At 36.5% G+C, this 20,885-nt stretch overlaps 12 non-coding genes across 12 annotated transcripts; all 12 read left to right on the forward strand.

Annotated features, from left to right (window-relative positions):
* The first annotated feature begins 229 nt into the window (after nucleotides 1-229).
* On the forward strand, nucleotides 230-336 carry LOC140583917 (U6 spliceosomal RNA). The gene has a single exon (XR_011985987.1). It is a non-coding gene; the product is annotated as a U6 spliceosomal RNA (small nuclear RNA).
* A 1,725-nt stretch (nucleotides 337-2,061) lies between these two features.
* On the forward strand, nucleotides 2,062-2,168 carry LOC140583955 (U6 spliceosomal RNA). The gene has a single exon (XR_011986025.1). It is a non-coding gene; the product is annotated as a U6 spliceosomal RNA (small nuclear RNA).
* Nucleotides 2,169-3,686: 1,518 nt separating this feature from the next.
* On the forward strand, nucleotides 3,687-3,793 carry LOC140583918 (U6 spliceosomal RNA). The gene has a single exon (XR_011985988.1). It is a non-coding gene; the product is annotated as a U6 spliceosomal RNA (small nuclear RNA).
* Nucleotides 3,794-5,518: 1,725 nt separating this feature from the next.
* On the forward strand, nucleotides 5,519-5,625 carry LOC140583919 (U6 spliceosomal RNA). The gene has a single exon (XR_011985989.1). It is a non-coding gene; the product is annotated as a U6 spliceosomal RNA (small nuclear RNA).
* Nucleotides 5,626-7,573: 1,948 nt separating this feature from the next.
* Nucleotides 7,574-7,680, forward strand: LOC140583920 (U6 spliceosomal RNA). The gene has a single exon (XR_011985990.1). It is a non-coding gene; the product is annotated as a U6 spliceosomal RNA (small nuclear RNA).
* A 1,725-nt stretch (nucleotides 7,681-9,405) lies between these two features.
* Nucleotides 9,406-9,512, forward strand: LOC140583921 (U6 spliceosomal RNA). Its single transcript, XR_011985991.1, has one exon. It is a non-coding gene; the product is annotated as a U6 spliceosomal RNA (small nuclear RNA).
* A 1,944-nt stretch (nucleotides 9,513-11,456) lies between these two features.
* LOC140583922 (U6 spliceosomal RNA) lies at nucleotides 11,457-11,563 on the forward strand. The gene has a single exon (XR_011985992.1). It is a non-coding gene; the product is annotated as a U6 spliceosomal RNA (small nuclear RNA).
* Nucleotides 11,564-13,288: 1,725 nt separating this feature from the next.
* LOC140583923 (U6 spliceosomal RNA) lies at nucleotides 13,289-13,395 on the forward strand. Its single transcript, XR_011985993.1, has one exon. It is a non-coding gene; the product is annotated as a U6 spliceosomal RNA (small nuclear RNA).
* A 1,518-nt stretch (nucleotides 13,396-14,913) lies between these two features.
* LOC140583925 (U6 spliceosomal RNA) lies at nucleotides 14,914-15,020 on the forward strand. The gene has a single exon (XR_011985995.1). It is a non-coding gene; the product is annotated as a U6 spliceosomal RNA (small nuclear RNA).
* Nucleotides 15,021-16,745: 1,725 nt separating this feature from the next.
* Nucleotides 16,746-16,852, forward strand: LOC140583926 (U6 spliceosomal RNA). Its single transcript, XR_011985996.1, has one exon. It is a non-coding gene; the product is annotated as a U6 spliceosomal RNA (small nuclear RNA).
* A 1,948-nt stretch (nucleotides 16,853-18,800) lies between these two features.
* Nucleotides 18,801-18,907, forward strand: LOC140583927 (U6 spliceosomal RNA). Its single transcript, XR_011985997.1, has one exon. It is a non-coding gene; the product is annotated as a U6 spliceosomal RNA (small nuclear RNA).
* Nucleotides 18,908-20,632: 1,725 nt separating this feature from the next.
* Nucleotides 20,633-20,739, forward strand: LOC140583928 (U6 spliceosomal RNA). The gene has a single exon (XR_011985998.1). It is a non-coding gene; the product is annotated as a U6 spliceosomal RNA (small nuclear RNA).
* The last annotated feature ends 146 nt before the right edge of the window (nucleotides 20,740-20,885 follow it).

The following is a 20,885-nucleotide window of genomic DNA, read 5'->3' on the forward strand; positions in this document are numbered from 1 at the left end:
GCACTTTCACCTCGTTTGATCGTTAAGTTGACAAAAATATTATGAGGCAGATTTTTGACATCTACATGCAAAGGGAAGTGTGAAAGAAACATTTCCCAATACTTTAGCTTCTTTATACTCATGTTCTGGCAAAATATAGGGCCAGGGCATAGCCATTGCTGTGCCACCGACATGAGGAATGCTCATACCACTTCCTCACCTATATAATCTTTCATCAGGCACCAACTATGTGCTTGCTATGGCAGCACATATACTAAAATTGGAACGATACAGAGAAGATTAGCATGGCCCCTGCGCAAGGATGACACGCAAATTCGTGAAGCGTTCCATATTTTGCTTGGCTTTCCTGGTCCTCAACTTAATCAAACTGCATGCTGTGAAAAAGACATGTTCCTAAATGAAACTATTGTAATATTTCTCTTGCAATGGACCTTAACAGGAAACCTGCTCATAATAGATGATTGTAATAATCAGAGAAATATAAACCAGCGAGAAAATCTTTCATTGGCAAAGATTTAGCCCAGTCCAAAGCATATCATGCTTATGCGTGAAAATGAGAGAAGTGTCAGATGACTATGCTGACTGGAATGTGATTGACTTTTGTCTGAAAATAACCCAGCTGCAATTCTTGGGGAACGTTTTTGATGCCATTAAAAAGCAAGTTTGATGTCAATAATGAGTGCAATAACAAAAATTGTGATTTGGTAGAAGTGTGTCTCAGAAAGCAATACAAACCAATTGACTGAAGGTTTCAGGAAGAGATGGAAGCCAGATTTTACCACACTTTTAAATTTTGGTCTTTTAATCAAAAGCATCTTATACAGAAAAGAGGACCTGGGACCTGTAGAATTCGGACTGCAATGAAAATACTTGCACTTTCACCTTGATTCATTGTTGAAACATGCTAAAACACATAATTTAGTCTATAAGAGAATATGCTTGAAATTTAATCTAATCTGCATTTTAAAATAGGCATGCCCACTAGCACTTTGACCTTGTTTGATCATTAAGTTGATTAATACGTTTTGAGGCAGATTATTTTTGAGAACTACATGTTAAGGTCAGCGTAAAATTTAGTCTTTTAATCAAAAGGCTTTGGTTCAGAAAAGATGACCGCGGACCTTTAAAATTTACTTTCCAGGACATAATGCTTAAATTTTAACCTAATCTGCATTTTTCAAATGAGCACGCCCACTTCCCCCACTTCCACTTTGACCTTGTTTCATGGTTCAGTAGACTAAAATAATCTGAGGCAGATGTTATTTGACATCTACAAGCTACAGGAAGTGTGTATTTTAGTCCTTCAATCAAAATCCATTGGTTCAGAAAAGATGACCTATAAAATTTACTCTTCAGGAAAAAATGCTTGAAATTGAACCTAATCTGCATTTTTCAAATGGCCACGCCCACTTCCACTTTGACCTTGTTTCATCGTTCAGTAGACTAAAATTATCTGAGGCAGATGATTTTGGACACCTACAAAGCTACAGGAAGTGTGTATTTTAGTCCTTCAATCAAAAGCCTTTGGTTCAGTAAAGAGTATGTGGGACACGTATAATTCAGTCTCCAAGAGAATATGCTTGAAATTTAATCTATAATATTTTTTAAAATGGCTACGCCCACTTCCACTTTGACATTTTATCGTTAAGTAGACTAAAGTAATCTGAGGCAGATCATTTTTGACACCTACAAGCTACAGGAAGTGTGAAATTTAGTCTTTTAATCAACAGCCTTTAGTTTCGAAAAGAGTACCTGCGATAATTATAACTTAGTCTCCAAGAAAATGCTTGAAATTTAATCTAATCTGCATTTTTAAATAGGCACGCCCACTTGCACTTTCACCTCGTTTGATCGTTAAGTTGACAAAAATATTATGAGGCAGATTTTTGACATCTACATGCAAAGGGAAGTGTGAAAGAAACATTTCCCAATACTTTAGCTTCTTTATACTCATGTTCTGGCAAAATATAGGGCCAGGGCATAGCCATTGCTGTGCCACCGACATGAGGAATGCTCATACCACTTCCTCACCTATATAATCTTTCATCAGGCACCAACTATGTGCTTGCTATGGCAGCACATGTACTAAAATTGGAACGATACAGAGAAGATTAGCATGGCCCCTGCGCAAGGATGACACGCAAATTCGTGAAGCGTTCCATATTTTGCTTGGCTTTCCTGGTCCTCAACTTAATCAAACTGCATGCTGTGAAAAAGACATGTTCCTAAATGAAACTATTGTAATATTTCTCTTGCAATGGACCTTAACAGGAAACCTGCTCATAATAGATGATTGTAATAATCAGAGAAATATAAACCAGCGAGAAAATCTTTCATTGGCAAAGATTTAGCCCAGTCCAAAGCATATCATGCTTATGCGTGAAAATGAGAGAAGTGTCAGATGACTATGCTGACTGGAATGTGATTGACTTTTGTCTGAAAATAACCCAGCTGCAATTCTTGGGGAACGTTTTTGATGCCATTAAAAAGCAAGTTTGATGTCAATAATGAGTGCAATAACAAAAATTGTGATTTGGTAGAAGTGTGTCTCAGAAAGCAATACAAACCAATTGACTGAAGGTTTCAGGAAGAGATGGAAGCCAGATTTTACCACACTTTTAAATTTTGGTCTTTTAATCAAAAGCATCTTATACAGAAAAGAGGACCTGGGACCTGTAGAATTCGGACTGCAATGAAAATACTTGCACTTTCACCTTGATTCATTGTTGAAACATGCTAAAACACATAATTTAGTCTATAAGAGAATATGCTTGAAATTTAATCTAATCTGCATTTTAAAATAGGCATGCCCACTAGCACTTTGACCTTGTTTGATCATTAAGTTGATTAATACGTTTTGAGGCAGATTATTTTTGAGAACTACATGTTAAGGTCAGCGTAAAATTTAGTCTTTTAATCAAAAGGCTTTGGTTCAGAAAAGATGACCGCGGACCTTTAAAATTTACTTTCCAGGACATAATGCTTAAATTTTAACCTAATCTGCATTTTTCAAATGAGCACGCCCACTTCCCCCACTTCCACTTTGACCTTGTTTCATGGTTCAGTAGACTAAAATAATCTGAGGCAGATGTTATTTGACATCTACAAGCTACCGGAAGTGTGTATTTTAGTCCTTCAATCAAAAGCCTTTGGTTCAGTAAAGAGTATGTGGGACACGTATAATTCAGTCTCCAAGAGAATATGCTTGAAATTTAATCTATACTATTTTTTAAAATGGCTACGCCCACTTCCACTTTGACATTTTATCGTTAAGTAGACTAAAGTAATCTGAGGCAGATCATTTTTGACACCTACAAGCTACAGGAAGTGTGAAATTTAGTCTTTTAATCAACAGCCTTTAGTTTCGAAAAGAGTACCTGCGATAATTATAACTTAGTCTCCAAGAAAATGCTTGAAATTTAATCTAATCTGCATTTTTAAATAGGCACGCCCACTTGCACTTTCACCTCGTTTGATCGTTAAGTTGACAAAAATATTATGAGGCAGATTTTTGACATCTACATGCAAAGGGAAGTGTGAAAGAAACATTTCCCAATACTTTAGCTTCTTTATACTCATGTTCTGGCAAAATATAGGGCCAGGGCATAGCCATTGCTGTGCCACCGACATGAGGAATGCTCATACCACTTCCTCACCTATATAATCTTTCATCAGGCACCAACTATGTGCTTGCTATGGCAGCACATATACTAAAATTGGAACGATACAGAGAAGATTAGCATGGCCCCTGCGCAAGGATGACACGCAAATTCGTGAAGCGTTCCATATTTTGCTTGGCTTTCCTGGTCCTCAACTTAATCAAACTGCATGCTGTGAAAAAGACATGTTCCTAAATGAAACTATTGTAATATTTCTCTTGCAATGGACCTTAACAGGAAACCTGCTCATAATAGATGATTGTAATAATCAGAGAAATATAAACCAGCGAGAAAATCTTTCATTGGCAAAGATTTAGCCCAGTCCAAAGCATATCATGCTTATGCGTGAAAATGAGAGAAGTGTCAGATGACTATGCTGACTGGAATGTGATTGACTTTTGTCTGAAAATAACCCAGCTGCAATTCTTGGGGAACGTTTTTGATGCCATTAAAAAGCAAGTTTGATGTCAATAATGAGTGCAATAACAAAAATTGTGATTTGGTAGAAGTGTGTCTCAGAAAGCAATACAAACCAATTGACTGAAGGTTTCAGGAAGAGATGGAAGCCAGATTTTACCACACTTTTAAATTTTGGTCTTTTAATCAAAAGCATCTTATACAGAAAAGAGGACCTGGGACCTGTAGAATTCGGACTGCAATGAAAATACTTGCACTTTCACCTTGATTCATTGTTGAAACATGCTAAAACACATAATTTAGTCTATAAGAGAATATGCTTGAAATTTAATCTAATCTGCATTTTAAAATAGGCATGCCCACTAGCACTTTGACCTTGTTTGATCATTAAGTTGATTAATACGTTTTGAGGCAGATTATTTTTGAGAACTACATGTTAAGGTCAGCGTAAAATTTAGTCTTTTAATCAAAAGGCTTTGGTTCAGAAAAGATGACCGCGGACCTTTAAAATTTACTTTCCAGGACATAATGCTTAAATTTTAACCTAATCTGCATTTTTCAAATGAGCACGCCCACTTCCCCCACTTCCACTTTGACCTTGTTTCATGGTTCAGTAGACTAAAATAATCTGAGGCAGATGTTATTTGACATCTACAAGCTACAGGAAGTGTGTATTTTAGTCCTTCAATCAAAATCCATTGGTTCAGAAAAGATGACCTATAAAATTTACTCTTCAGGAAAAAATGCTTGAAATTGAACCTAATCTGCATTTTTCAAATGGCCACGCCCACTTCCACTTTGACCTTGTTTCATGGTTCAGTAGACTAAAATTATCTGAGGCAGATGATTTTGGACACCTACAAAGCTACAGGAAGTGTGTATTTTAGTCCTTCAATCAAAAGCCTTTGGTTCAGTAAAGAGTATGTGGGACACGTATAATTCAGTCTCCAAGAGAATATGCTTGAAATTTAATCTATACTATTTTTTAAAATGGCTACGCCCACTTCCACTTTGACATTTTATCGTTAAGTAGACTAAAGTAATCTGAGGCAGATCATTTTTGACACCTACAAGCTACAGGAAGTGTGAAATTTAGTCTTTTAATCAACAGCCTTTAGTTTCGAAAAGAGTACCTGCGATAATTATAACTTAGTCTCCAAGAAAATGCTTGAAATTTAATCTAATCTGCATTTTTAAATAGGCACGCCCACTTGCACTTTCACCTCGTTTGATCGTTAAGTTGACAAAAATATTATGAGGCAGATTTTTGACATCTACATGCAAAGGGAAGTGTGAAAGAAACATTTCCCAATACTTTAGCTTCTTTATACTCATGTTCTGGCAAAATATAGGGCCAGGGCATAGCCATTGCTGTGCCACCGACATGAGGAATGCTCATACCACTTCCTCACCTATATAATCTTTCATCAGGCACCAACTATGTGCTTGCTATGGCAGCACATATACTAAAATTGGAACGATACAGAGAAGATTAGCATGGCCCCTGCGCAAGGATGACACGCAAATTCGTGAAGCGTTCCATATTTTGCTTGGCTTTCCTGGTCCTCAACTTAATCAAACTGCATGCTGTGAAAAAGACATGTTCCTAAATGAAACTATTGTAATATTTCTCTTGCAATGGACCTTAACAGGAAACCTGCTCATAATAGATGATTGTAATAATCAGAGAAATATAAACCAGCGAGAAAATCTTTCATTGGCAAAGATTTAGCCCAGTCCAAAGCATATCATGCTTATGCGTGAAAATGAGAGAAGTGTCAGATGACTATGCTGACTGGAATGTGATTGACTTTTGTCTGAAAATAACCCAGCTGCAATTCTTGGGGAACGTTTTTGATGCCATTAAAAAGCAAGTTTGATGTCAATAATGAGTGCAATAACAAAAATTGTGATTTGGTAGAAGTGTGTCTCAGAAAGCAATACAAACCAATTGACTGAAGGTTTCAGGAAGAGATGGAAGCCAGATTTTACCACACTTTTAAATTTTGGTCTTTTAATCAAAAGCATCTTATACAGAAAAGAGGACCTGGGACCTGTAGAATTCGGACTGCAATGAAAATACTTGCACTTTCACCTTGATTCATTGTTGAAACATGCTAAAACACATAATTTAGTCTATAAGAGAATATGCTTGAAATTTAATCTAATCTGCATTTTAAAATAGGCATGCCCACTAGCACTTTGACCTTGTTTGATCATTAAGTTGATTAATACGTTTTGAGGCAGATTATTTTTGAGAACTACATGTTAAGGTCAGCGTAAAATTTAGTCTTTTAATCAAAAGGCTTTGGTTCAGAAAAGATGACCGCGGACCTTTAAAATTTACTTTCCAGGACATAATGCTTAAATTTTAACCTAATCTGCATTTTTCAAATGAGCACGCCCACTTCCCCCACTTCCACTTTGACCTTGTTTCATGGTTCAGTAGACTAAAATAATCTGAGGCAGATGTTATTTGACATCTACAAGCTACAGGAAGTGTGTATTTTAGTCCTTCAATCAAAATCCATTGGTTCAGAAAAGATGACCTATAAAATTTACTCTTCAGGAAAAAATGCTTGAAATTGAACCTAATCTGCATTTTTCAAATGGCCACGCCCACTTCCACTTTGACCTTGTTTCATCGTTCAGTAGACTAAAATTATCTGAGGCAGATGATTTTTGACACCTACAAGCTACAGCAAGTGTGAAATTTAGTCCTTGAATGAAAAGCCATTGGTTCAGAAAAGAGAACTGCGGACTTACTCGTCGGGAGAGAATTTACTCGTCGGGAGAAAATGCTTGAAATTTAATCAGTTCTGCATTTTTCAAATAGGCATGCCCACTTCCACGTTGACCTTGTTTCATCGTTCAGTAGACTAAAATAATCTGAGGCAGATGATTTTGGACACCTACATAGCTACAGGAAGTGTGTATTTTAGTCCTTCAATCAAAAGCCTTTGGTTCAGTAAAGAGTATGTGGGACACGTATAATTCAGTCTCCAAGAGAATATGCTTGAAATTTAATCTATACTATTTTTTAAAATGGCTACGCCCACTTCCACTTTGACATTTTATCGTTAAGTAGACTAAAGTAATCTGAGGCAGATCATTTTTGACACCTACAAGCTACAGGAAGTGTGAAATTTAGTCTTTTAATCAACAGCCTTTAGTTTCGAAAAGAGTACCTGCGATAATTATAACTTAGTCTCCAAGAAAATGCTTGAAATTTAATCTAATCTGCATTTTTAAATAGGCACGCCCACTTGCACTTTCACCTCGTTTGATCGTTAAGTTGACAAAAATATTATGAGGCAGATTTTTGACATCTACATGCAAAGGGAAGTGTGAAAGAAACATTTCCCAATACTTTAGCTTCTTTATACTCATGTTCTGGCAAAATATAGGGCCAGGGCATAGCCATTGCTGTGCCACCGACATGAGGAATGCTCATACCACTTCCTCACCTATATAATCTTTCATCAGGCACCAACTATGTGCTTGCTATGGCAGCACATATACTAAAATTGGAACGATACAGAGAAGATTAGCATGGCCCCTGCGCAAGGATGACACGCAAATTCGTGAAGCGTTCCATATTTTGCTTGGCTTTCCTGGTCCTCAACTTAATCAAACTGCATGCTGTGAAAAAGACATGTTCCTAAATGAAACTATTGTAATATTTCTCTTGCAATGGACCTTAACAGGAAACCTGCTCATAATAGATGATTGTAATAATCAGAGAAATATAAACCAGCGAGAAAATCTTTCATTGGCAAAGATTTAGCCCAGTCCAAAGCATATCATGCTTATGCGTGAAAATGAGAGAAGTGTCAGATGACTATGCTGACTGGAATGTGATTGACTTTTGTCTGAAAATAACCCAGCTGCAATTCTTGGGGAACGTTTTTGATGCCATTAAAAAGCAAGTTTGATGTCAATAATGAGTGCAATAACAAAAATTGTGATTTGGTAGAAGTGTGTCTCAGAAAGCAATACAAACCAATTGACTGAAGGTTTCAGGAAGAGATGGAAGCCAGATTTTACCACACTTTTAAATTTTGGTCTTTTAATCAAAAGCATCTTATACAGAAAAGAGGACCTGGGACCTGTAGAATTCGGACTGCAATGAAAATACTTGCACTTTCACCTTGATTCATTGTTGAAACATGCTAAAACACATAATTTAGTCTATAAGAGAATATGCTTGAAATTTAATCTAATCTGCATTTTAAAATAGGCATGCCCACTAGCACTTTGACCTTGTTTGATCATTAAGTTGATTAATACGTTTTGAGGCAGATTATTTTTGAGAACTACATGTTAAGGTCAGCGTAAAATTTAGTCTTTTAATCAAAAGGCTTTGGTTCAGAAAAGATGACCGCGGACCTTTAAAATTTACTTTCCAGGACATAATGCTTAAATTTTAACCTAATCTGCATTTTTCAAATGAGCACGCCCACTTCCCCCACTTCCACTTTGACCTTGTTTCATGGTTCAGTAGACTAAAATAATCTGAGGCAGATGTTATTTGACATCTACAAGCTACAGGAAGTGTGTATTTTAGTCCTTCAATCAAAATCCATTGGTTCAGAAAAGATGACCTATAAAATTTACTCTTCAGGAAAAAATGCTTGAAATTGAACCTAATCTGCATTTTTCAAATGGCCACGCCCACTTCCACTTTGACCTTGTTTCATCATTCAGTAGACTAAAATTATCTGAGGCAGATGATTTTGGACACCTACAAAGCTACAGGAAGTGTGTATTTTAGTCCTTCAATCAAAAGCCTTTGGTTCAGTAAAGAGTATGTGGGACACGTATAATTCAGTCTCCAAGAGAATATGCTTGAAATTTAATCTATAATATTTTTTAAAATGGCTACGCCCACTTCCACTTTGACATTTTATCGTTAAGTAGACTAAAGTAATCTGAGGCAGATCATTTTTGACACCTACAAGCTACAGGAAGTGTGAAATTTAGTCTTTTAATCAACAGCCTTTAGTTTCGAAAAGAGTACCTGCGATAATTATAACTTAGTCTCCAAGAAAATGCTTGAAATTTAATCTAATCTGCATTTTTAAATAGGCACGCCCACTTGCACTTTCACCTCGTTTGATCGTTAAGTTGACAAAAATATTATGAGGCAGATTTTTGACATCTACATGCAAAGGGAAGTGTGAAAGAAACATTTCCCAATACTTTAGCTTCTTTATACTCATGTTCTGGCAAAATATAGGGCCAGGGCATAGCCATTGCTGTGCCACCGACATGAGGAATGCTCATACCACTTCCTCACCTATATAATCTTTCATCAGGCACCAACTATGTGCTTGCTATGGCAGCACATATACTAAAATTGGAACGATACAGAGAAGATTAGCATGGCCCCTGCGCAAGGATGACACGCAAATTCGTGAAGCGTTCCATATTTTGCTTGGCTTTCCTGGTCCTCAACTTAATCAAACTGCATGCTGTGAAAAAGACATGTTCCTAAATGAAACTATTGTAATATTTCTCTTGCAATGGACCTTAACAGGAAACCTGCTCATAATAGATGATTGTAATAATCAGAGAAATATAAACCAGCGAGAAAATCTTTCATTGGCAAAGATTTAGCCCAGTCCAAAGCATATCATGCTTATGCGTGAAAATGAGAGAAGTGTCAGATGACTATGCTGACTGGAATGTGATTGACTTTTGTCTGAAAATAACCCAGCTGCAATTCTTGGGGAACGTTTTTGATGCCATTAAAAAGCAAGTTTGATGTCAATAATGAGTGCAATAACAAAAATTGTGATTTGGTAGAAGTGTGTCTCAGAAAGCAATACAAACCAATTGACTGAAGGTTTCAGGAAGAGATGGAAGCCAGATTTTACCACACTTTTAAATTTTGGTCTTTTAATCAAAAGCATCTTATACAGAAAAGAGGACCTGGGACCTGTAGAATTCGGACTGCAATGAAAATACTTGCACTTTCACCTTGATTCATTGTTGAAACATGCTAAAACACATAATTTAGTCTATAAGAGAATATGCTTAAAATTTAATCTAATCTGCATTTTAAAATAGGCATGCCCACTAGCACTTTGACCTTGTTTGATCATTAAGTTGATTAATACGTTTTGAGGCAGATTATTTTTGAGAACTACATGTTAAGGTCAGCGTAAAATTTAGTCTTTTAATCAAAAGGCTTTGGTTCAGAAAAGATGACCGCGGACCTTTAAAATTTACTTTCCAGGACATAATGCTTAAATTTTAACCTAATCTGCATTTTTCAAATGAGCACGCCCACTTCCCCCACTTCCACTTTGACCTTGTTTCATGGTTCAGTAGACTAAAATAATCTGAGGCAGATGTTATTTGACATCTACAAGCTACAGGAAGTGTGTATTTCAGTCCTTCAATCAAAATCCATTGGTTCAGAAAAGACCTATAAAATTTACTCTTCAGGAAAAAATGCTTGAAATTGAACCTAATCTGCATTTTTCAAATGGCCACGCCCACTTCCACTTTGACCTTGTTTCATCGTTCAGTAGACTAAAATTATCTGAGGCAGATGATTTTTGACACCTACAAGCTACAGCAAGTGTGAAATTTAGTCCTTGAATGAAAAGCCATTGGTTCAGAAAAGAGAACTGCGGACTTACTCGTCGGGAGAGAATTTACTCGTCGGGAGAAAATGCTTGAAATTTAATCAGTTCTGCATTTTTCAAATAGGCACGCCCACTTCCACGTTGACCTTGTTTCATCGTTCAGTAGACTAAAATAATCTGAGGCAGATGATTTTGGACACCTACAAAGCTACAGGAAGTGTGTATTTTAGTCCTTCAATCAAAGCCTTTGGTTCAGTAAAGAGTATGTGGGACACGTATAATTCAGTCTCCAAGAGAATATGCTTGAAATTTAATCTATACTATTTTTTAAAATGGCTACGCCCACTTCCACTTTGACATTTTATCGTTAAGTAGACTAAAGTAATCTGAGGCAGATCATTTTTGACACCTACAAGCTACAGGAAGTGTGAAATTTAGTCTTTTAATCAACAGCCTTTAGTTTCAAAAAGAGTACCTGCGATAATTATAACTTAGTCTCCAAGAAAATGCTTGAAATTTAATCTAATCTGCATTTTTAAATAGGCACGCCCACTTGCACTTTCACCTCGTTTGATCGTTAAGTTGACAAAAATATTATGAGGCAGATTTTTGACATCTACATGCAAAGGGAAGTGTGAAAGAAACATTTCCCAATACTTTAGCTTCTTTATACTCATGTTCTGGCAAAATATAGGGCCAGGGCATAGCCATTGCTGTGCCACCGACATGAGGAATGCTCATACCACTTCCTCACCTATATAATCTTTCATCAGGCACCAACTATGTGCTTGCTATGGCAGCACATATACTAAAATTGGAACGATACAGAGAAGATTAGCATGGCCCCTGCGCAAGGATGACACGCAAATTCGTGAAGCGTTCCATATTTTGCTTGGCTTTCCTGGTCCTCAACTTAATCAAACTGCATGCTGTGAAAAAGACATGTTCCTAAATGAAACTATTGTAATATTTCTCTTGCAATGGACCTTAACAGGAAACCTGCTCATAATAGATGATTGTAATAATCAGAGAAATATAAACCAGCGAGAAAATCTTTCATTGGCAAAGATTTAGCCCAGTCCAAAGCATATCATGCTTATGCGTGAAAATGAGAGAAGTGTCAGATGACTATGCTGACTGGAATGTGATTGACTTTTGTCTGAAAATAACCCAGCTGCAATTCTTGGGGAACGTTTTTGATGCCATTAAAAAGCAAGTTTGATGTCAATAATGAGTGCAATAACAAAAATTGTGATTTGGTAGAAGTGTGTCTCAGAAAGCAATACAAACCAATTGACTGAAGGTTTCAGGAAGAGATGGAAGCCAGATTTTACCACACTTTTAAATTTTGGTCTTTTAATCAAAAGCATCTTATACAGAAAAGAGGACCTGGGACCTGTAGAATTCGGACTGCAATGAAAATACTTGCACTTTCACCTTGATTCATTGTTGAAACATGCTAAAACACATAATTTAGTCTATAAGAGAATATGCTTGAAATTTAATCTAATCTGCATTTTAAAATAGGCATGCCCACTAGCACTTTGACCTTGTTTGATCATTAAGTTGATTAATACGTTTTGAGGCAGATTATTTTTGAGAACTACATGTTAAGGTCAGCGTAAAATTTAGTCTTTTAATCAAAAGGCTTTGGTTCAGAAAAGATGACCGCGGACCTTTAAAATTTACTTTCCAGGACATAATGCTTAAATTTTAACCTAATCTGCATTTTTCAAATGAGCACGCCCACTTCCCCCACTTCCACTTTGACCTTGTTTCATGGTTCAGTAGACTAAAATAATCTGAGGCAGATGTTATTTGACATCTACAAGCTACAGGAAGTGTGTATTTTAGTCCTTCAATCAAAATCCATTGGTTCAGAAAAGATGACCTATAAAATTTACTCTTCAGGAAAAAATGCTTGAAATTGAACCTAATCTGCATTTTTCAAATGGCCACGCCCACTTCCACTTTGACCTTGTTTCATCGTTCAGTAGACTAAAATTATCTGAGGCAGATGATTTTGGACACCTACAAAGCTACAGGAAGTGTGTATTTTAGTCCTTCAATCAAAAGCCTTTGGTTCAGTAAAGAGTATGTGGGACACGTATAATTCAGTCTCCAAGAGAATATGCTTGAAATTTAATCTATAATATTTTTTAAAATGGCTACGCCCACTTCCACTTTGACATTTTATCGTTAAGTAGACTAAAGTAATCTGAGGCAGATCATTTTTGACACCTACAAGCTACAGGAAGTGTGAAATTTAGTCTTTTAATCAACAGCCTTTAGTTTCGAAAAGAGTACCTGCGATAATTATAACTTAGTCTCCAAGAAAATGCTTGAAATTTAATCTAATCTGCATTTTTAAATAGGCACGCCCACTTGCACTTTCACCTCGTTTGATCGTTAAGTTGACAAAAATATTATGAGGCAGATTTTTGACATCTACATGCAAAGGGAAGTGTGAAAGAAACATTTCCCAATACTTTAGCTTCTTTATACTCATGTTCTGGCAAAATATAGGGCCAGGGCATAGCCATTGCTGTGCCACCGACATGAGGAATGCTCATACCACTTCCTCACCTATATAATCTTTCATCAGGCACCAACTATGTGCTTGCTATGGCAGCACATATACTAAAATTGGAACGATACAGAGAAGATTAGCATGGCCCCTGCGCAAGGATGACACGCAAATTCGTGAAGCGTTCCATATTTTGCTTGGCTTTCCTGGTCCTCAACTTAATCAAACTGCATGCTGTGAAAAAGACATGTTCCTAAATGAAACTATTGTAATATTTCTCTTGCAATGGACCTTAACAGGAAACCTGCTCATAATAGATGATTGTAATAATCAGAGAAATATAAACCAGCGAGAAAATCTTTCATTGGCAAAGATTTAGCCCAGTCCAAAGCATATCATGCTTATGCGTGAAAATGAGAGAAGTGTCAGATGACTATGCTGACTGGAATGTGATTGACTTTTGTCTGAAAATAACCCAGCTGCAATTCTTGGGGAACGTTTTTGATGCCATTAAAAAGCAAGTTTGATGTCAATAATGAGTGCAATAACAAAAATTGTGATTTGGTAGAAGTGTGTCTCAGAAAGCAATACAAACCAATTGACTGAAGGTTTCAGGAAGAGATGGAAGCCAGATTTTACCACACTTTTAAATTTTGGTCTTTTAATCAAAAGCATCTTATACAGAAAAGAGGACCTGGGACCTGTAGAATTCGGACTGCAATGAAAATACTTGCACTTTCACCTTGATTCATTGTTGAAACATGCTAAAACACATAATTTAGTCTATAAGAGAATATGCTTGAAATTTAATCTAATCTGCATTTTAAAATAGGCATGCCCACTAGCACTTTGACCTTGTTTGATCATTAAGTTGATTAATACGTTTTGAGGCAGATTATTTTTGAGAACTACATGTTAAGGTCAGCGTAAAATTTAGTCTTTTAATCAAAAGGCTTTGGTTCAGAAAAGATGACCGCGGACCTTTAAAATTTACTTTCCAGGACATAATGCTTAAATTTTAACCTAATCTGCATTTTTCAAATGAGCACGCCCACTTCCCCCACTTCCACTTTGACCTTGTTTCATGGTTCAGTAGACTAAAATAATCTGAGGCAGATGTTATTTGACATCTACAAGCTACCGGAAGTGTGTATTTTAGTCCTTCAATCAAAAGCCTTTGGTTCAGTAAAGAGTATGTGGGACACGTATAATTCAGTCTCCAAGAGAATATGCTTGAAATTTAATCTATACTATTTTTTAAAATGGCTACGCCCACTTCCACTTTGACATTTTATCGTTAAGTAGACTAAAGTAATCTGAGGCAGATCATTTTTGACACCTACAAGCTACAGGAAGTGTGAAATTTAGTCTTTTAATCAACAGCCTTTAGTTTCGAAAAGAGTACCTGCGATAATTATAACTTAGTCTCCAAGAAAATGCTTGAAATTTAATCTAATCTGCATTTTTAAATAGGCACGCCCACTTGCACTTTCACCTCGTTTGATCGTTAAGTTGACAAAAATATTATGAGGCAGATTTTTGACATCTACATGCAAAGGGAAGTGTGAAAGAAACATTTCCCAATACTTTAGCTTCTTTATACTCATGTTCTGGCAAAATATAGGGCCAGGGCATAGCCATTGCTGTGCCACCGACATGAGGAATGCTCATACCACTTCCTCACCTATATAATCTTTCATCAGGCACCAACTATGTGCTTGCTATGGCAGCACATATACTAAAATTGGAACGATACAGAGAAGATTAGCATGGCCCCTGCGCAAGGATGACACGCAAATTCGTGAAGCGTTCCATATTTTGCTTGGCTTTCCTGGTCCTCAACTTAATCAAACTGCATGCTGTGAAAAAGACATGTTCCTAAATGAAACTATTGTAATATTTCTCTTGCAATGGACCTTAACAGGAAACCTGCTCATAATAGATGATTGTAATAATCAGAGAAATATAAACCAGCGAGAAAATCTTTCATTGGCAAAGATTTAGCCCAGTCCAAAGCATATCATGCTTATGCGTGAAAATGAGAGAAGTGTCAGATGACTATGCTGACTGGAATGTGATTGACTTTTGTCTGAAAATAACCCAGCTGCAATTCTTGGGGAACGTTTTTGATGCCATTAAAAAGCAAGTTTGATGTCAATAATGAGTGCAATAACAAAAATTGTGATTTGGTAGAAGTGTGTCTCAGAAAGCAATACAAACCAATTGACTGAAGGTTTCAGGAAGAGATGGAAGCCAGATTTTACCACACTTTTAAATTTTGGTCTTTTAATCAAAAGCATCTTATACAGAAAAGAGGACCTGGGACCTGTAGAATTCGGACTGCAATGAAAATACTTGCACTTTCACCTTGATTCATTGTTGAAACATGCTAAAACACATAATTTAGTCTATAAGAGAATATGCTTGAAATTTAATCTAATCTGCATTTTAAAATAGGCATGCCCACTAGCACTTTGACCTTGTTTGATCATTAAGTTGATTAATACGTTTTGAGGCAGATTATTTTTGAGAACTACATGTTAAGGTCAGCGTAAAATTTAGTCTTTTAATCAAAAGGCTTTGGTTCAGAAAAGATGACCGCGGACCTTTAAAATTTACTTTCCAGGACATAATGCTTAAATTTTAACCTAATCTGCATTTTTCAAATGAGCACGCCCACTTCCCCCACTTCCACTTTGACCTTGTTTCATGGTTCAGTAGACTAAAATAATCTGAGGCAGATGTTATTTGACATCTACAAGCTACAGGAAGTGTGTATTTTAGTCCTTCAATCAAAATCCATTGGTTCAGAAAAGATGACCTATAAAATTTACTCTTCAGGAAAAAATGCTTGAAATTGAACCTAATCTGCATTTTTCAAATGGCCACGCCCACTTCCACTTTGACCTTGTTTCATGGTTCAGTAGACTAAAATTATCTGAGGCAGATGATTTTGGACACCTACAAAGCTACAGGAAGTGTGTATTTTAGTCCTTCAATCAAAAGCCTTTGGTTCAGTAAAGAGTATGTGGGACACGTATAATTCAGTCTCCAAGAGAATATGCTTGAAATTTAATCTATACTATTTTTTAAAATGGCTACGCCCACTTCCACTTTGACATTTTATCGTTAAGTAGACTAAAGTAATCTGAGGCAGATCATTTTTGACACCTACAAGCTACAGGAAGTGTGAAATTTAGTCTTTTAATCAACAGCCTTTAGTTTCGAAAAGAGTACCTGCGATAATTATAACTTAGTCTCCAAGAAAATGCTTGAAATTTAATCTAATCTGCATTTTTAAATAGGCACGCCCACTTGCACTTTCACCTCGTTTGATCGTTAAGTTGACAAAAATATTATGAGGCAGATTTTTGACATCTACATGCAAAGGGAAGTGTGAAAGAAACATTTCCCAATACTTTAGCTTCTTTATACTCATGTTCTGGCAAAATATAGGGCCAGGGCATAGCCATTGCTGTGCCACCGACATGAGGAATGCTCATACCACTTCCTCACCTATATAATCTTTCATCAGGCACCAACTATGTGCTTGCTATGGCAGCACATATACTAAAATTGGAACGATACAGAGAAGATTAGCATGGCCCCTGCGCAAGGATGACACGCAAATTCGTGAAGCGTTCCATATTTTGCTTGGCTTTCCTGGTCCTCAACTTAATCAAACTGCATGCTGTGAAAAAGACATGTTCCTAAATGAAACTATTGTAATATTTCTCTTGCAATGGACCTTAACAGGAAACCTGCTCATAATAGATGATTGTAATAATCAGAGAAATATAAACCAGCGAGAAAATCTTTCATTGGCAAAGATTTAGCCCAGTCCAAAGCATATCATGCTTATGCGTGAAAATGAGAGAAGTGTCAGATGACTATGCTGACTGGAATGTGATTGACTTTTGTCTGAAAATAACCCAGCTGCAATTCTTGGGGAACGTTTTTGATGCCATTAAAAAGCAAGTTTGATGTCAATAATGAGTGCAATAACAAAAATTGTGATTTGGTAGAAGTGTGTCTCAGAAAGCAATACAAACCAATTGACTGAAGGTTTCAGGAAGAGATGGAAGCCAGATTTTACCACACTTTTAAATTTTGGTCTTTTAATCAAAAGCATCTTATACAGAAAAGAGGACCTGGGACCTGTAGAATTCGGACTGCAATGAAAATACTTGCACTTTCACCTTGATTCATTGTTGAAACATGCTAAAACACATAATTTAGTCTATAAGAGAATATGCTTGAAATTTAATCTAATCTGCATTTTAAAATAGGCATGCCCACTAGCACTTTGACCTTGTTTGATCATTAAGTTGATTAATACGTTTTGAGGCAGATTATTTTTGAGAACTACATGTTAAGGTCAGCGTAAAATTTAGTCTTTTAATCAAAAGGCTTTGGTTCAGAAAAGATGACCGCGGACCTTTAAAATTTACTTTCCAGGACATAATGCTTAAATTTTAACCTAATCTGCATTTTTCAAATGAGCACGCCCACTTCCCCCACTTCCACTTTGACCTTGTTTCATGGTTCAGTAGACTAAAATAATCTGAGGCAGATGTTATTTGACATCTACAAGCTACAGGAAGTGTGTATTTTAGTCCTTCAATCAAAATCCATTGGTTCAGAAAAGATGACCTATAAAATTTACTCTTCAGGAAAAAATGCTTGAAATTGAACCTAATCTGCATTTTTCAAATGGCCACGCCCACTTCCACTTTGACCTTGTTTCATCGTTCAGTAGACTAAAATTATCTGAGGCAGATGATTTTTGACACCTACAAGCTACAGCAAGTGTGAAATTTAGTCCTTGAATGAAAAGCCATTGGTTCAGAAAAGAGAACTGCGGACTTACTCGTCGGGAGAGAATTTACTCGTCGGGAGAAAATGCTTGAAATTTAATCAGTTCTGCATTTTTCAAATAGGCATGCCCACTTCCACGTTGACCTTGTTTCATCGTTCAGTAGACTAAAATAATCTGAGGCAGATGATTTTGGACACCTACATAGCTACAGGAAGTGTGTATTTTAGTCCTTCAATCAAAAGCCTTTGGTTCAGTAAAGAGTATGTGGGACACGTATAATTCAGTCTCCAAGAGAATATGCTTGAAATTTAATCTATACTATTTTTTAAAATGGCTACGCCCACTTCCACTTTGACATTTTATCGTTAAGTAGACTAAAGTAATCTGAGGCAGATCATTTTTGACACCTACAAGCTACAGGAAGTGTGAAATTTAGTCTTTTAATCAACAGCCTTTAGTTTCGAAAAGAGTACCTGCGATAATTATAACTTAGTCTCCAAGAAAATGCTTGAAATTTAATCTAATCTGCATTTTTAAATAGGCACGCCCACTTGCACTTTCACCTCGTTTGATCGTTAAGTTGACAAAAATATTATGAGGCAGATTTTTGACATCTACATGCAAAGGGAAGTGTGAAAGAAACATTTCCCAATACTTTAGCTTCTTTATACTCATGTTCTGGCAAAATATAGGGCCAGGGCATAGCCATTGCTGTGCCACCGACATGAGGAATGCTCATACCACTTCCTCACCTATATAATCTTTCATCAGGCACCAACTATGTGCTTGCTATGGCAGCACATATACTAAAATTGGAACGATACAGAGAAGATTAGCATGGCCCCTGCGCAAGGATGACACGCAAATTCGTGAAGCGTTCCATATTTTGCTTGGCTTTCCTGGTCCTCAACTTAATCAAACTGCATGCTGTGAAAAAGACATGTTCCTAAATGAAACTATTGTAATATTTCTCTTGCAATGGACCTTAACAGGAAACCTGCTCATAATAGATGATTGTAATAATCAGAGAAATATAAACCAGCGAGAAAATCTTTCATTGGCAAAGATTTAGCCCAGTCCAAAGCATATCATGCTTATGCGTGAAAATGAGAGAAGTGTCAGATGACTATGCTGACTGGAATGTGATTGACTTTTGTCTGAAAATAACCCAGCTGCAATTCTTGGGGAACGTTTTTGATGCCATTAAAAAGCAAGTTTGATGTCAATAATGAGTGCAATAACAAAAATTGTGATTTGGTAGAAGTGTGTCTCAGAAAGCAATACAAACCAATTGACTGAAGGTTTCAGGAAGAGATGGAAGCCAGATTTTACCACACTTTTAAATTTTGGTCTTTTAATCAAAAGCATCTTATACAGAAAAGAGGACCTGGGACCTGTAGAATTCGGACTGCAATGAAAATACTTGCACTTTCACCTTGATTCATTGTTGAAACATGCTAAAACACATAATTTAGTCTATAAGAGAATATGCTTGAAATTTAATCTAATCTGCATTTTAAAATAGGCATGCCCACTAGCACTTTGACCTTGTTTGATCATTAAGTTGATTAATACGTTTTGAGGCAGATTATTTTTGAGAACTACATGTTAAGGTCAGCGTAAAATTTAGTCTTTTAATCAAAAGGCTTTGGTTCAGAAAAGATGACCGCGGACCTTTAAAATTTACTTTCCAGGACATAATGCTTAAATTTTAACCTAATCTGCATTTTTCAAATGAGCACGCCCACTTCCCCCACTTCCACTTTGACCTTGTTTCATGGTTCAGTAGACTAAAATAATCTGAGGCAGATGTTATTTGACATCTACAAGCTACAGGAAGTGTGTATTTTAGTCCTTCAATCAAAATCCATTGGTTCAGAAAAGATGACCTATAAAATTTACTCTTCAGGAAAAAATGCTTGAAATTGAACCTAATCTGCATTTTTCAAATGGCCACGCCCACTTCCACTTTGACCTTGTTTCATCATTCAGTAGACTAAAATTATCTGAGGCAGATGATTTTGGACACCTACAAAGCTACAGGAAGTGTGTATTTTAGTCCTTCAATCAAAAGCCTTTGGTTCAGTAAAGAGTATGTGGGACACGTATAATTCAGTCTCCAAGAGAATATGCTTGAAATTTAATCTATAATATTTTTTAAAATGGCTACGCCCACTTCCACTTTGACATTTTATCGTTAAGTAGACTAAAGTAATCTGAGGCAGATCATTTTTGACACCTACAAGCTACAGGAAGTGTGAAATTTAGTCTTTTAATCAACAGCCTTTAGTTTCGAAAAGAGTACCTGCGATAATTATAACTTAGTCTCCAAGAAAATGCTTGAAATTTAATCTAATCTGCATTTTTAAATAGGCACGCCCACTTGCACTTTCACCTCGTTTGATCGTTAAGTTGACAAAAATATTATGAGGCAGATTTTTGACATCTACATGCAAAGGGAAGTGTGAAAGAAACATTTCCCAATACTTTAGCTTCTTTATACTCATGTTCTGGCAAAATATAGGGCCAGGGCATAGCCATTGCTGTGCCACCGACATGAGGAATGCTCATACCACTTCCTCACCTATATAATCTTTCATCAGGCACCAACTATGTGCTTGCTATGGCAGCACATATACTAAAATTGGAACGATACAGAGAAGATTAGCATGGCCCCTGCGCAAGGATGACACGCAAATTCGTGAAGCGTTCCATATTTTGCTTGGCTTTCCTGGTCCTCAACTTAATCAAACTGCATGCTGTGAAAAAGACATGTTCCTAAATGAAACTATTGTAATATTTCTCTTGCAATGGACCTTAACAGGAAACCTGCTCATAATAGATGATTGTAATAATCAGAGAAATAT

This window comes from Paramormyrops kingsleyae, unplaced genomic scaffold (genome assembly GCF_048594095.1).
Source record: "Paramormyrops kingsleyae isolate MSU_618 unplaced genomic scaffold, PKINGS_0.4 ups26, whole genome shotgun sequence".
NCBI lineage: Eukaryota > Metazoa > Chordata > Actinopteri > Osteoglossiformes > Mormyridae > Paramormyrops > Paramormyrops kingsleyae.